This window comes from Nomascus leucogenys, chromosome 25 (genome assembly GCF_006542625.1).
Source record: "Nomascus leucogenys isolate Asia chromosome 25, Asia_NLE_v1, whole genome shotgun sequence".
Classification (NCBI taxonomy): Eukaryota; Metazoa; Chordata; class Mammalia; order Primates; family Hylobatidae; genus Nomascus; species Nomascus leucogenys.
The window spans coordinates 916,542-931,316 of record NC_044405.1 but is presented as its reverse complement, the minus strand read 5'-3'; the positions used below and the strand labels follow the sequence as shown (position 1 = coordinate 931,316).

The window sequence follows — 14,775 nt, the reverse complement described above, 5'->3', positions numbered from 1 at the left end:
TTTTTTGATACTATCATTTTCCCATTGTGTACTCTTGGCATCCTGTCAAAGATCACTTGACTGTATATGTGTGGGTTTATTTCTGGACTCTCAGTATTGTTCCATTAGCCTATATGTCTATCTTTATTCCAGTACCATGGTCTTTTGATGACTATAGCTTTGTAATATGTTTTAAAGGTAAAAAGTTTGAGGCCTCCAGTTTTGCTCTTTTTGTCAAGATTGTTTAGGCTACTTTGGGGTCATTTGTACTTCTGTACAATTTTTAGAATTGTTTTGTCAATTTCTGCAAAAAATGTCACTAGGACTTTAATAGGGATTGCATTAAATGTGTAGACTTTGGATGGTATGGACATTTGAACAATGTCTTCTAATCCATGAACATGGGAAGTCTTTCCATTTATTTGTGTCTTCTTTTCTTTTTTTAACTTTTTTGAGATTATGTTGTGCTCTTCATTGCCAAAAATAAACACTTTTAAAAACACAACTTCTGTTAATCAATAAATATCTCTTTCTTTCTGTGTTTTTTCCAGGCTGCCTAATTAACTGCTTTGTGTATGTTCCTCCCTGGAGACAGTGTTAAGAGGTCAGGGCCAGAGCCTTCATTTGTGAGAAATGAAATACTTCTGTGTATGTGGGAGGGGCCGTGCTCCTGCTGGTCGCTGCCACCTCTACCACCACCACCAACAACAAACTAAATAATCAGGTATTGGTGGTGAAGGGGTTTGTAACTGCTGGGTAGAGAGTGAAATATTGTGTTTACATAGGGGAGAGGGCACAGCCATGGCCTGATGCTATTCCCAGAAGGTTACTTCTCAAATTAAAGACACCTGGGAATTTGAAGTGCTAGTAGGACAGCCTTGGGGAAAGAACTGGAAGGGTTTATAGGCCCTTTGAATGAAGGCTGTGTCATTCAATCCTAATACCGGAAATCTAAGGTACAACTGAAATTATTCCTTTTGGACAGAAAGCGTTTAAAGTAAAGAGCTGAACTAACCAGGAGAGAAGTCCGTTTGGCTCCCCTACAGGTGCATTAGGAAACAGGCTAAAAGGGATGTTTTGGGATCTGTGGAGCACTGCTGGCAATTAGCAGTTAGGGCCAGTAAAAAACTGTCCTGCTTAAATGCCGCTGGCATCCCTAGTAATCTATCACCCGCTTCTAGTTGGTACTGATGACCTGCCAAGAAGCTCAAGCAACAGTAGACTAGATTTCCAAAAACTAGAAGAGTCTCAAGAGAGACCCCCCAAATCCAGCTGCTGGCTTGAATCTCCATTCTTGCTGAAGCAGCAAGCTGCAGCTAGTTTATAGTTAGCATGTCACTCTGGATCTCGTGGCTTAATTGAGTTTGTAAGTCACTCAGCTTCTTCTTCAATCCAGTGAGGGCTAAGAGGACATGGTTTAAGGACACAGAGAGCCATAGGAATTATTGGTGTAGTAAAACCTTTCTGGCTTGCCCGTGGGGTCACAGGGCACCTGTGACTTATCCTCATCCAGCTCCAAGTGCTCAGTCTTTGGTCACTCCCTGGGTTTGCAGTACGCTGCATGCCTCATGGCATTGTCTGGATTGTATTCAAAAGCCACCCCTGCAGTAGGGTTCAACTTGGCATGCTGCTTGCTGAAACACGTTTTTGTATAGGCTCAAAGTCTCAGCTCCTGGTCCTTTCTCAACTTGATGATGAGAATGTCATCCTGCTCCACAAAGTCATTAGGGTCATCATCTTGGTGCACTGGAATGACCTGGGGGCTGTTGGAGATGAGGTCTCAAGATGCGATATGTCAAATCTGGTCGTCACTGCACTGCACATCGAGGGTGAACTCCACCAAGCACTCGGCAGAACTCTTCACATGGGCAGTCCCGGGAGGATAGCAGCTTGTCCACAATGTCGTCACCAATGAGGGGAATTAATCTAAGTTTGTGAGCCATGAACTCATCATGAAGAACTGAGGAACTGGCATCAATTTGAACCCAGACAATGACTATTATGGGCACCTCAGAGAAGAAGACACTCCGAATCGAAATGGCCGCTGACGCACTGGTGTTCTGGATGATAAACTTGACATTGTGGGCTGGTTGGCTTATGGCATCACGCCCCCTATTTGTGTGTGTGTATGTCTGTGTGCGTGTTTTAGCAATCTTTTATAGATTTCAGTGTCTACATATTTTATAATACTTCTCAGTTTAGATTATTCCTAAGAATTTTATTCTTTTGGATTGAGTTGTAAATGGACTGCCTTCTGCATTTTTGTTTCCAATTGTTCATTGGTAGTGTACATACACTCAACTGATTTTTGTGTGTTGATTTTGTATCCTGCAACTTTGCTTAATTGGTTTATTAGTTCTAATGGTTTGTGTATGTGTGTGTGTCTGTGTGTGTGTAATTGTCAAGGTTTTCTACATATAGCGTCATATTATCTGCCAACAGTGAAAATTTGTTTTTCTTTCTTTCTGATTTGGATGCCTTTTTATTATATTTCTTGCCTAATTTCTCTGGCTAGGACTTCCAGTAGTATGTTGAATGGAAGTGGTCAGAGTGGGCATCCTTAACTGTTCCTGATCTTAGAGGAAAAGCTTTCAGTGTTTCACTGTATAGCATGGCATTAACTGTGGCCTGTATTATGTTGAGGTAATTTTCTTCTATTAGCTTATTGAGTGTTTTTATCATGAAAGGGTGTTAAATGTTTCAGATGCTTTTTCTGCATATATTGAGATAATAATGTAATTTTTATCCTTTATTCTGTTAATGTGGTGTCTCATATTGATTATTTTTGTATTTTGGCCATCCATGTAACCCAGGGATAAATCTGACTTGGTCATGGTTCATCCTATACATTTTGTTATGTTCTCTTTTCATATTTATTTGTCTCAAAATATTTTGCTAAAGTTTACCTTCTGATTTATTCTTTGACTCATTGGTTATTCAAGAGTGTGTTGTTTAATATTCACATATCTAAGAACTTTTCCATTTTCCTTTGCTTTTCATTTCATTCCATTGTTGTTGGAAAATATAATTGACACAGTTTGAATCTTCTTAAATTTGTTAAGACTTGTTTGTGACTTAACATGTGATCTATTCTGGCGAATGTTTCATGCATGCTTGGGAAGAATATGTATTCTGCTGCTATAGGGTGGGATGTTCTGCAAATGTCTGTCAGTTCCATTTGATCTATAGTCTGGTTCAAATCCTCTTATTTATTTCCTTATTGATCTTCTGTCTGGATGTTCTATCAATTATTGAGAGTGGTATATTGAAATTCCCTACTGTTATTGTGTGTTGTCTATTACTCTATTAAATTATTTCATTGATTACTTCCTGTATTTGGGTGCTCTGATTATGGGCACATGTATATTTATAATTGTTACATATTCCTGGCAGATTGACCCTTATATCATTATATAATGTCCTTGTCCTTCTTTGCCTTTTTGGATAGTTCTTGACTTAAAATCTACTCTGTCTGATATAAATTTGGCCACTCTTACTGTCTTTTTTTGACTACAATTTGTGTGGATTATTTTTTCTATTTTTTCAGCCTGTGTGGGTCTTAAAGTCCAAAGTGAGTTTCTTGTATACAACATATAGTTGAGTCTTGTTTTCTTTAAATGCATTCAGCCACTATATCAGTCTTTTTAATTGAGAGTTAAATTTATTTACATTTAAAGTATTGATAGGAAAGGACTTATTATTGCCATTTCTTAAATTGCTTTTTAGCTGTCTCGTAGCTTTTTGACTCACTTTTGCTCTCACTCTCTTACTTTGTATTTTTCTGACTTTTTCATAGTGGCATGTTTTGATTTCTTTCTCATTTTCTTTTGAATATCTGCTAGATAGGTACTTTCACTGTGGTTGCCATAAAACTTACATAAAACATGTTATTGTTAAAATAATCTACTTTACACTGATAACTTCAATTCCATACAAAAACGCTTAACTTTTACTCACCTCCCCCACACTTTATGCTACTGATGTCACAAATTACATCTTTTTATATTGTATACCCATTGCTAGATTTTTATAATTATTTCTTATAATTTTATCTTTTAACTTTTATACAAAAATTAAAAGATTTATACAGCATTGTTACAATATTACAGATGTCTTAGTTTTTTAAGGCTGCTGTAATAAAATGCCATAAGCTGTGTAGCTTATAAACAACAAACAATTATTTCTCATAATTCTGGAGGCTGGGTAGTTTAATGTGAAGGTGCCAAGAGATTTGGTATCTGATGAGGGCCCACTTCCTATTCATAGACTGTACCTTCTCTCTGTGTTCTCACATAGTAGAAGAGGCAAGCAAGATCACAGGGGCCTCTTTTGTAAAAGCATTAATCCCACTTATGAAGGCTTGGCTCCCATGACCTAATTGTCTCCCAAAGGCCCCACTTCCTCATACCATTATATTGGGGGTTAAGATTACAACAAATGAACTTTGAATGCACACAAACATTCAGATCACAGCAATAGTATTCTTTATGCTTTTATGTATTTACCTTTACCAGTGAGCTTTGTATTTATGTATGCTTTCATGCTGCTGTTTAGCATCCATTCGTTTCAACTTGATAAACTTCCTTTAGCACTTCTTGTAAGGCGGTCTAGTGATGATGAATTCCCTCAGCTTTTCTTTATCTGGGAGAATATTTTTCCTTAATTACTAAAGGATAGTTTTTCTGGATACAGTATTCGTGACTGGCAGGTTTTTTTTCTGTCAGTGTCTTGATATATCATCCCAATTCTCTTCTGTCTTGGAAGATTTCTTCTGAGAAATCTGGTGATAGTCTCTTGTTCATAACAAGTTGCTTTTGTCCTGGTGCTTTCAAAATTGTTTTTCTTTGACTTTTGACAATTTGATTATGATGTTGCTTGGTGTGTACTTCTTTGAATTCATCTTAGTTGGAGCATGTAGTTTCTCAAATCTAGATGTCCATTTCCATCCTTACATTTGGGAAGTTTTCAGCCGTTATTTTATTAAGTAATGTTTCTGCCCCATTCTCTCTCTCTCTTCCCCTTCTGAAACAACAATAATGCAAATATTGGCCCATTTGATGGTGCCTCATATGTCCCTTAGGTTTTCTTTATTCTTTGTCATTCTTTTTTCATTTTGCACCTCTAGCAGATAATTTCACATAACTCATATTCAAGTTTGCTGATGTTTTCTACTGCAATATCAAGTCTGCCATTAAACTTCTCTAGTGAATTTTGCAGTTTATTTTCTTTTTCAGCTCCAAAACTTCTTTTTTATATTTTCTGTATCTTTCTTGATACTTTATTCTGTTCATTTGTTATTTCTTTGAGCTCACTGGGCGTCTTTATGACAATTATTTTGAATTCTCTTTCAAGTTGTCCACATACCTCTTTGTAGGTCCAGTTTCTGGAGAGTTAGTTTATTCCTTTGATTGAGGCATGTTTCCTTGTTTTTCACGCAACTTGTAGCTTTGTATTAGGATCTGTCACTTCTCCCAGTCTTCAGACTGGCTTTCTTTAGATAAGACTCCCACTAAGTAGCCCAGAAAGAGATTCTGGAATCCTCTGAAACTTTTTTGGGGTATCTGGGCCTGTGCATGCAGTTTCTCAGAGAGGTTTACTGTGTTTTTTGTTTCCCCTCAGGAACTCATTATCTTTTCTGATGTCTGCCTGTGCCACCACAAGTTCTCTGGTTCTACAGCTGCAAGTTTCCCACTCTCTTTTGTTGTCAGTGGCTGGCAAACATCCAGAGCATGCCAGCTTCCTGTCAGTACACTGAGTAAGGTGAGACAGATATCAGTTTCTCAGAAGCTGGTGTTCCAAGAAGCTAGAATGACAGACTCATTTCTTGCTTGTTTCTCCTTCCCTCTTGAAGGAGAAGCCTTGAGTTGTGCATCTTCTCTTGATTTTACTGAGGTATGGTAGCTATAGCAAACAGCAAACTGCTTACTGCTTTTTTTTTTTTTTTTTTAACTTTTGCTCTCAGTGGCTCTGAGGCATCCAAACTATGCTAGTTCCATCAGTGCTCCAAGTGAGGCAAGACAGAAACTAGTCCCTCGGGCAGCCCTCTGAAGAGCCAGAATGCCAACACATGCTCCACTCTTCTCCCTCCTTGCCAAGGAAGAAGTCTTAAGTTGTGCACTTCCTCCCCCAATTGTGCCACGCTGTGCCAACCATATCAAGCCACCTGCTGCTTTCCATTGTCCTCAGTGACCCCCAGACATTCAAATTATGCTAGTTCTGTTGGCACACCAATCAAGGAAGTAAGAGACCAGTTTCTTGGGCAGCTCTCTGAAAAGCTGGAATGTTTGAGGCATGCTCCATTCTTTTCTCCCAGAGGAAAAAGATGTGAAGGGGCATTCTGTCTTGGCACTGAGCTGTGCTAACTTGGGGGAGAGGCGGACCCAGGTAAATGAAATTGCTCTTCTTACTCAATTCAATTTGACTATTCTGTACTTTGTGCACACTTGGAATACTGCAACATCTTAATTGGAATCTGGAATTCTTATAAAAATGTTTAGTGTGTACATTTGTGGGCAGCTAGTGTTTCTGTGTGGGAACGAAGGCTGGGGCTTCCTATTCAGCCACATATAGTTAATTATGTGGATAACTAACTTTATTCAGATCACTCATCTTATCAAGAAACTATCCATTAACAAAACTCTCACTTGAAAAGTATTTTTCTGGAAAAAATACTTTTTTATTTAGTGTCTAGTTGTACAATCTCTCACTTGGTATGGAGGAAGTCTTGTTTACATTGAAATATGTACTATAAATAGGATATAAGTAGGTAAAAGGGGGCTATATCCTGGGCTCTTCACTTGGAAGCTTTAATTTCAGCAATTTGAACAGATCTCTCATTGTTCTGCAACATCCTTCTCCCAGGAGAAGATGGTTGGGTTTAGTGTAGGGGTGAAGATATGTTCAGAAGAGGGAATTTTTACTGAGGGATTGCAGAGTTAAGGTTTTAACAATGTATTTCCAACTTTTATGATGCAACATACAATTTTTGTCATTTTAATGGAAGTTAATAAATTTTATGTCCAGATATTCAGAAAAGGGAGGAATTGTTATTTTTGTTTGTGTGCATTTTCCTCTTTCTCCTTTGCTCCCCTTCTTGCTGGGAGTTCCCATATCCATTTCCTTCATATTGGTCTACTTGTTGCCATCTCTTCCTGTTGAATGCTTTCATGAATTTTATATTTCCCCTTGTAGATTGTCATGCAAGCACTGCTTATTATTTCTTGTTTATCTTTCTTCTCCAATGACCACTGCGTTTTCTTTTTCTCCTTTATCTAACCCTCCCTTTCTCTTCTTTAGAATAGTTGCTTACTGCTTACAAGAGTGCTTTGAATGCTAATGCTATAATTCAGACACTGATTTTTAAACAGAATCTAAAGATTACATTTGAGGCTGGCCTGACTCAGTATCTGCCATATGCCACTAAAATAATCTATTGTTTATTACTGTTTTATTGTGTTCTTATACAGTTTTATACTGCTTGGGTGTGATCTGGCACTGTTAGCTTTATCCACTTCAAAATTAACCAAGCCATCTGGAGGAGTATAATTTAGAGGGGTAGCACATGGGTTTGTGAATGCTGACATCTTGACTGTGCTCTGAGGGTGTCTCTTATGTTTCTTCCTACTCCAGTTTCACCCAAATAAAGCACAAAAATTAAATCACACATCTACTCTCACTTCCCCACATATACATTTTGCAGGCTTCACAGAAATATCAAGAAAACGAAAACAATAGTCTTTGGAGTTCCTTTAAATCATAACAAGTTTGTGGTATTTAAATATATTCAAGCATGAAGTGATATTTAAACAATGCCTTGATGGTTTTTTTCTAGTATAATTTCTCATTTTTTTTCTCATTTTATTTCCAAAGTGTTTTATTTATTTGTTTTCTCCCTCCCTTTCTTCCTCTTTTTTCCTTCCCCTTTCATTCCTTTCCTTTCTTCTCCTCTTCTCTCCTTTCCTGTTCTCTCTTCTCCTTTTTTTTCCTTTTTTCTCCTTTCATCTACAAATTCTTGTGAAGCATAAATTGTTAGCCAGAGTCAAAGATTTCAGTGATGAACAAGATAGGCAAGGAGATGTTTGATAGGAGGACACACACAATATACAAAGACATAAATAGTGAATAATATATTATTTTCTATACTTAGTTTAACCAAAATAAGTTATAATTATTTGAAAGAGATTGATAGATGAGAGTAAGGTAGCTATTTTTCTATAGAAAGTAAAGTAAGGCATCTCTGAGCAGGTAGCATCTGAGCTGACACCTAAATAACAAGAAATAGTCAACAAGAGGACTTAGGACTCAGTATTTCAGGCAGATGAACAGCAAATGTAAGCTTCACGGGGTTTAAGAACAATCTAGGCACAGTGAATAAAAGGAAAAAGGAAAAGACAGGAGTTTAAAGAGGTAGGCAGGGTTCCGTTCATGTTCACAATGCTGAAGGTCACGAGGAGGGGGTTAGATTTTATTCCAATTGTAAGAAGAAACTATTGGAGGATTTTAGGCAGGGAAGCGATGTGATTTGATTTATGTTTTAAAAAGATCACTGTGGCTTCTGCATAGTGGATGAGGAAAACAAGGCAAGACACATTAAATGGTTTGTCCTAGACTACAAAGCAAGTCACAGAACAAGAACTGTCTTCTGACGCCAAATCCAGCCTTTTTTAAAAATCATTTACCTTGTGACCTCATCATTTTCTATTTTTTAAAAATCATTTTGTCCTCCAGAAATGATCTGCATTTCTATCTTCTCAGATTATTCTAGCAGTTACTAAATTACGTTTTTATTTATTCTTCTCACGGATTGACCTTGCTAGGTTATAGAGGCATGTTGTATCATCTTTATTAAGGTATGCTCTTTAGTGAGGGTATGCTTAGTGCAGCTTGTATGTATAATTAAATGTAAAATTATGATTCTGCAATAAAACACAATAGATTAATAACTTTCCTACTGAGAGGAAACTGAAAAGTAGACAATAGTAAAGGAAAAGTAATTCTTTATGTTTGTGATTTTCATCAATGGCTCCCACTAATTCTTTTCAATTTTCCAAATAAATAAAATTTAATTAACTTTTAATTTTCTTTTATAAAGTCAACTCTTGTCTAGAGAAATTTGGGGGTGAGGGGGATAATCCATGCATAATTTAAAAATGGAAATTTTAGATGAAGCATGGATACTGTCTTTCTATCTTAATTTAGATAAAGTGAAACAATAAAACTGTGACCAGTCTTTGCATTCAGTATTTTTTTCATTAATTTGTTTACTCATTCATTTCTTCATTCAATAAAACTTTACCACATTCTTATGTGCCAGGCATGGAAACTCTCACGTATTTGACTTCTGACATGCTATTCTTTCTTCTTTTGTCCATTTCTTATTCCATTGGATAATTTACTTCCCTGACTCTTTCATGTGTCCTAGCAGTTTAGCTGTGAAGTCCATCTTGCATATCTATGCAGATTAAACTTGTATAATCATGTTTTCCCCTGTCAATCTATTCCTATGCTTCCCAAGCTCCCTGTGCCCATACTCCTCTCCTTTTGTTGGAGCCACTTGATCTTTACTGACACATTCAAGCCCAGTTCATTCTCTGAAACTTGTCCTGCCCTTAGTCTAGGGTATTTAAGGAATCCTTTCTGAGTAACTTGCAGGACATGTCATCAAAAGTCAACATTACTGCCAATTCTGCTTGTGGTTCCTTCGTTTTCTGTTTGAAATAATGATGCATTTTCTTTTCTCATTGGTTAGTTCTCCATTTGAAATTCTGTTTTCTCCCAAGTAAAGCATTTCATTAGGCTGATAATCCTAGCTTAAACTGTAGTCTGCTGTCTGGGCCAGACTTCTCCATCTAGTCTCTGCACATCATTTGCTTTGAACACTTCTGTCTAAGTTTGTTTCACTACAGAGATATTACCTTAGGTGAGACACTATTTCTTGCTGTATATGCTGAGAAATATTCTAAGGTATTTCTAGACATTCGTCTCCTACTCAGAGGCATTCACTACAATCTGTTCATCTTCCTAGTTCCCTCACCATACAGACACTGTCATCTCTGAGATCACAAATTAATTTCTTTTTGGTGTATTCAATGGGCTTTTATCAAAGGCTCCCCTGTGTTAGAATCTCTGCACATTTATCTTCTGTAACTCAGTTTTTTGCTGGTTCTCATCTCTCCTCCGGATCCTTCATGGGTTTCTTCTATGTGTTTTTTCCTTTAATATTGATGTTTTCCAGGCTTCTGTCTCTAAGTCATTGGTCAAAATATTTTTTACTGATACATGATAAATTTAAATGTGTTTGTGGTACATGTGACATTTTGATACATTCACATAATGTGTAATAATCAAGTCAGGGTAATTTGGATATCCATCACCTTAAACATTTATATTTTCTTCATGCTGGAAGCATTGTAATTATTCATCACTAGCCCTTTTGAAATGTGCAATAGGTTATTGTTTACTATAATTACTGATTTACCTAATACTAGGGATTATTTCTTCTATCTGACTATATTTTTATACCTAACTTTATCCGTTTCTTCTCCCTACCTGCTTGTCATTTTTAATACTCTGTGGGTGATCTTGTCCAGTCTCTTGTTTCAACTGCTGTACAGCCCAGCCTTAATCCCCATGCTCTAGATTTACATATTCAACCTTCTGTCAACCACTTATCATCACATTGATCCTAATATTTTGAAATCTGAATGTGTCATCTTCCCTCTAAATTGCTCTTCTTCCTGAATTGCTGTCTAATCCTTTTCCTCTCCCACAGTTCCATACCTACCCATCCATAGTTCTAATACTTTTAATGCTTAAGTGTTTCTCAACCTTTTCTGCTCTTTTTCTTTTATCCCCACTGCCTCATTCTGGCTGGATCATCACAGCTGTCTTTACTACTCTATCTGCCTCTAGTTTTGTCACATTTAAGCCTGTCTTCTACACCTCTGCTTGGCTAAGCTATCCCTTTCCACTGCCCCTGTTGGTAGCTATCTTGTAGTCATCTTCAGCTCAATGCCATTTCTCCATTTATTCCAAGATGACCACTATGATGATGGAATTCTTGCCCAATCTCTGCTGGCCATGCTGAGTTAGGTGTCCTTCAGCTATACTCAAGGATATTATGTGAATATCTATATTATCTTAACTATCTGTTTACATATCATACCTTCCTTTGCATTTTCAATGTTACCTTGCCCACTACTCCTCACAAAATACAACTCAGATATTACTTGTGCGTTGCTTCATTTTCCAGTAAGTTTATTTCAATAAGGGGGTAATGTGGATGCTCTTAGTATCTTGACACTTATTTTTCTTATTCTTTTCTTTTTTTAGAAGGTGTTTCACTCTTGTTGCCCAAGCTGGAGTGCAATGGCACGATCTCGGCTCACTGCAACCTCCGTCTCCCGGGTTCAAGCGATTCTCCTGCCTCAGCCTCCCGAGTAGCTGGGATTACAGGCATGTGCCACCACACCTAGCTTATTTTCCATTTTTAGTAGGGACGGGGTTTTACCATGTTGGTGGGGCTGGTCTTGAACTCCTGACCTCAGGTGATCCGCCTACCTTGGTCTCCTAAAGTGCTGGGATTACAGGCATGAACCACTGCGCCTGGCCTATTTTTCTTATTCTTAAACATCCTACTAAACATTTTGGAGCTAGTTGTATTGGGAGGTTTATTTTCTATGTGGATGGAGCAGTTTAAAAAAGCTGAAATAAGTGAAATCTTCCAAGTGATTTAAAAAACTTATAAGTCCATGTTTCCACCTACTAAAATTCAAAAATATTTACTATAGAAGATGACTTGTCTTCTTTATGACTGTTATTTTAATTTAAAAGGAATTAAAAGGATATAACTTTTCTTGAAACATTTGTACTTATTCTTAATCATGCTGTCAATTCATTATATGGTTTTGGATTACTTGCTTAATGTTTCTATTTCTTCTCCATTAATACTAATTACTCCTAATAATTATAAGAATTATTATTGTATCCAATTTAGAAATCCTGCTATGGAAGATATTTTTATAGTGTATTGTGATTAATGCATACCATGTCCATGTACACTTTCAATTTTTAAATGTGACACTATTTGTCTATTGAATACTCACCATGTGCTAGGCACTGTTCTTGAATGCTTTGTGCATAAAAGCACATTTAATCCCATCATAGCCAATAAAGTATTATTACCTTGATTTTACAAATGAGATAACTCAGATATGCAGACATCGAGTAACTTGGCCAAGCATACCTGTTATGGATCGAATTGTGTCCTCCCAATATTCATGTGTTGAATCACTAACCTCTGATGTGACTATATTTGGAGATAGAGTTTTTAAGGAGCTTAATAAGGTTAAATGAGGTCAGAAGTGTGAGGCCATAATCCAATAGGACCTATGACTTTCTAAGAAGAGGAAGACCCACCAGGCATGCACATGCACAGAAAAGAAGACCATGTGAGGGCACAGCAAGAAGACGGCCATCTGCAAACTAAGAGGAGAGGCCTCATTAGAACCCAACCCTGCACCATGATCATGGACTTCCAGCCTTCAGAGTTGTGAAAATAGAAGTCTGTTGTTTATGCCACCAAATCTGTGGTATTCTGTTATGGAAACCATAGCAAAATTATACAATACCCAACAAGCAAATAGCAAAATGGAATTAAACCCATAAAGGATGGCTTCAAAGGCAATGCTGAACCACTACACTGCCTTTAAAAATTGTCCTAGCAGTTCAAGTTCAATTACAGAAAGTTTACAATAATTAGATGTTAATACTTTTATGCTTAACTTTATATTTCTATCTCAAATGCTTATTTTCTTTTCAATAGTTAGTATTTTCTAGACAGCAATTCTGGACTATTTTCTAAATTCTCTGTTTTCTAAATTCTTATGTCATGCCCTCTGTCATAAGAATGTTTATACCCTTTGATCTCACTTCTAAAAATAAATCCTTAAAAGGTGACATGGTTTGGCTCTGTGTCCCCACCCAAATCTCATGTTAAATTGTAATCCCCATTGTTGGGGGATGGACCCAGTGGAAGGTAATTGGATCAGGGGGTGGATTTTCCCCTTGCTGTTCTCACTATAGTGAGTGAGTTCTCAGGAGATCTGGTTGTTTACAAGTGTGTAGCACTTCCCTGTTTGCTCACTCTCTCTCTGTCTCCTGCTCTGACATGGTAAGACATGCTTGCTTGCCCTTCACCTTCCACCCTGATTGTAAGTTTCTTGAGGCCTCCCAGCCGTGCTTCCTGTACAGCATATCGAGCTGTGAGTCAATTAAAACTCTTTTCTTTGTAAATTACTCAGTCTCACATAGTTCTTTATAGCAGTGTGAAAATAAACTAATATGGCCGGGCACGGTGGCTCACACTTGTAATCCCAGCACTTTGGGAGGCTGAGGCGGGCAGATCACGAGGTCAGGAGATCGAGACCACGGTGAAACCCCGTCTCTACTAAAAATACAAAAAATTAGCCGGGCGTGGTGGCAGGCGCCTGTAGTCCCAGCTACTCGGAGAGGCTGAGGCAGGAGAATGGCGTGAACCCGGGAAGAGGAGCTTGCAGTGAGCCGAGATCGTGCCACTGCACTCCAGCCAGGGCAAGACTCCATCTCAAAAAAAAAAAAAAAAAAAAAAAAAGAGAAGAAAATGAACTAATATAAAAACTTTGTACTAGAGGAGTTGGGCATTGCTATAAAGATCCCTGAAAATGTGGAAGTGACTTTGAAACTGGATAATGGGCAGAGGTTGGAACAATTTGGAGGGATCAGGAGAAGACAGGAGGATGAGGGAAGTTCAGAGCTTCCTAGAGATTTGTTGGTAGTTTTGACCAAAACACATATTGTGATATGGAGAATGAAGTCCGGTTTAAAGTGGTCTCAGATGGAGATGAGGAACTTATTGGGAACTGGAACAAAGGTCACCCTTGCTATGCTTTAGCAAACAGACTGGCAGCATTTTGCCGCTGCCCTAGAGATCTACGGAACTTTCAGCTTGAGAGAGGTGATTTGGGTTATTGGGCAGAGGAAATTTCTAAGCAGCAAAGCATTTAAGAGGTTACCTGGCTGCTTCTAAAATCCTATGGCCATTTGCATAAGCAAAGAGAACTTATATTTAAAACAGAAGAGGAGCATAAAACTTTGGAAAATCTGCAGCCTTACCACGTGGTAGAAAAGAAAAATCAATTTTCTGGGGGGAAATTCAAGCCTGCTACAGAAGTTGCATAAGTAAAGAGGAACAAAATGTTAATTGCCAAGACAGTGGGGAAAATGTCTTCAAGATATTTCAGAGACCTTTGTGGCAGCCTCTCCCATCACAGGCCTGGAGGTTTAGGAGGGAAAAAAAGGTTTCATGGGCCAGGCACAGGGCCCTGCTGGTCTCTGCAGCCTCTGGACACGGTACCGTATATCCCAGCTGCTCCAGCTCCAGCCATGGCTAAAAGGGGTGAAGGTACAGCTTGGGTCATTGCTTCCTGTGTTGTTGGACCTGTGGGTGTACAGAAGGCAAGAGTTGAGGTTTGGGAGCCTCCACCTGGATTTTAGAGGATGTACAGAAATTCCTGGATGTCTAGTCAGAAGTTTGCTGCAGGGGCAGAGCCCTCATGGAGAACCTCTACTAGGGCAGTGCAAAGTGGAAATGAGGGGTTGGAGCCATCACACAGAGTCCCCACTGGGGCACAGCCTAGTGGAGCTGTGGGAAGAAGGCCACTGTCCTCCAGACCCCAGAATTGTAGATCCAATGACAGCTTGCACCACAAATCTGGAAAAGCCACAGGCACTCAATGCCAGCTTGAGAAAGCAGCCGCA

General features: G+C 38.3%; 1 pseudogene; it reads right to left on the bottom strand.

Annotated features, from left to right (window-relative positions):
• Positions 1 to 1,295: 1,295 nt before the first annotated feature.
• On the bottom strand, positions 1,296 to 7,562 carry LOC100607686 (annotated as a pseudogene).
• Between the last annotated feature and the right edge of the window lie 7,213 nt (positions 7,563 to 14,775).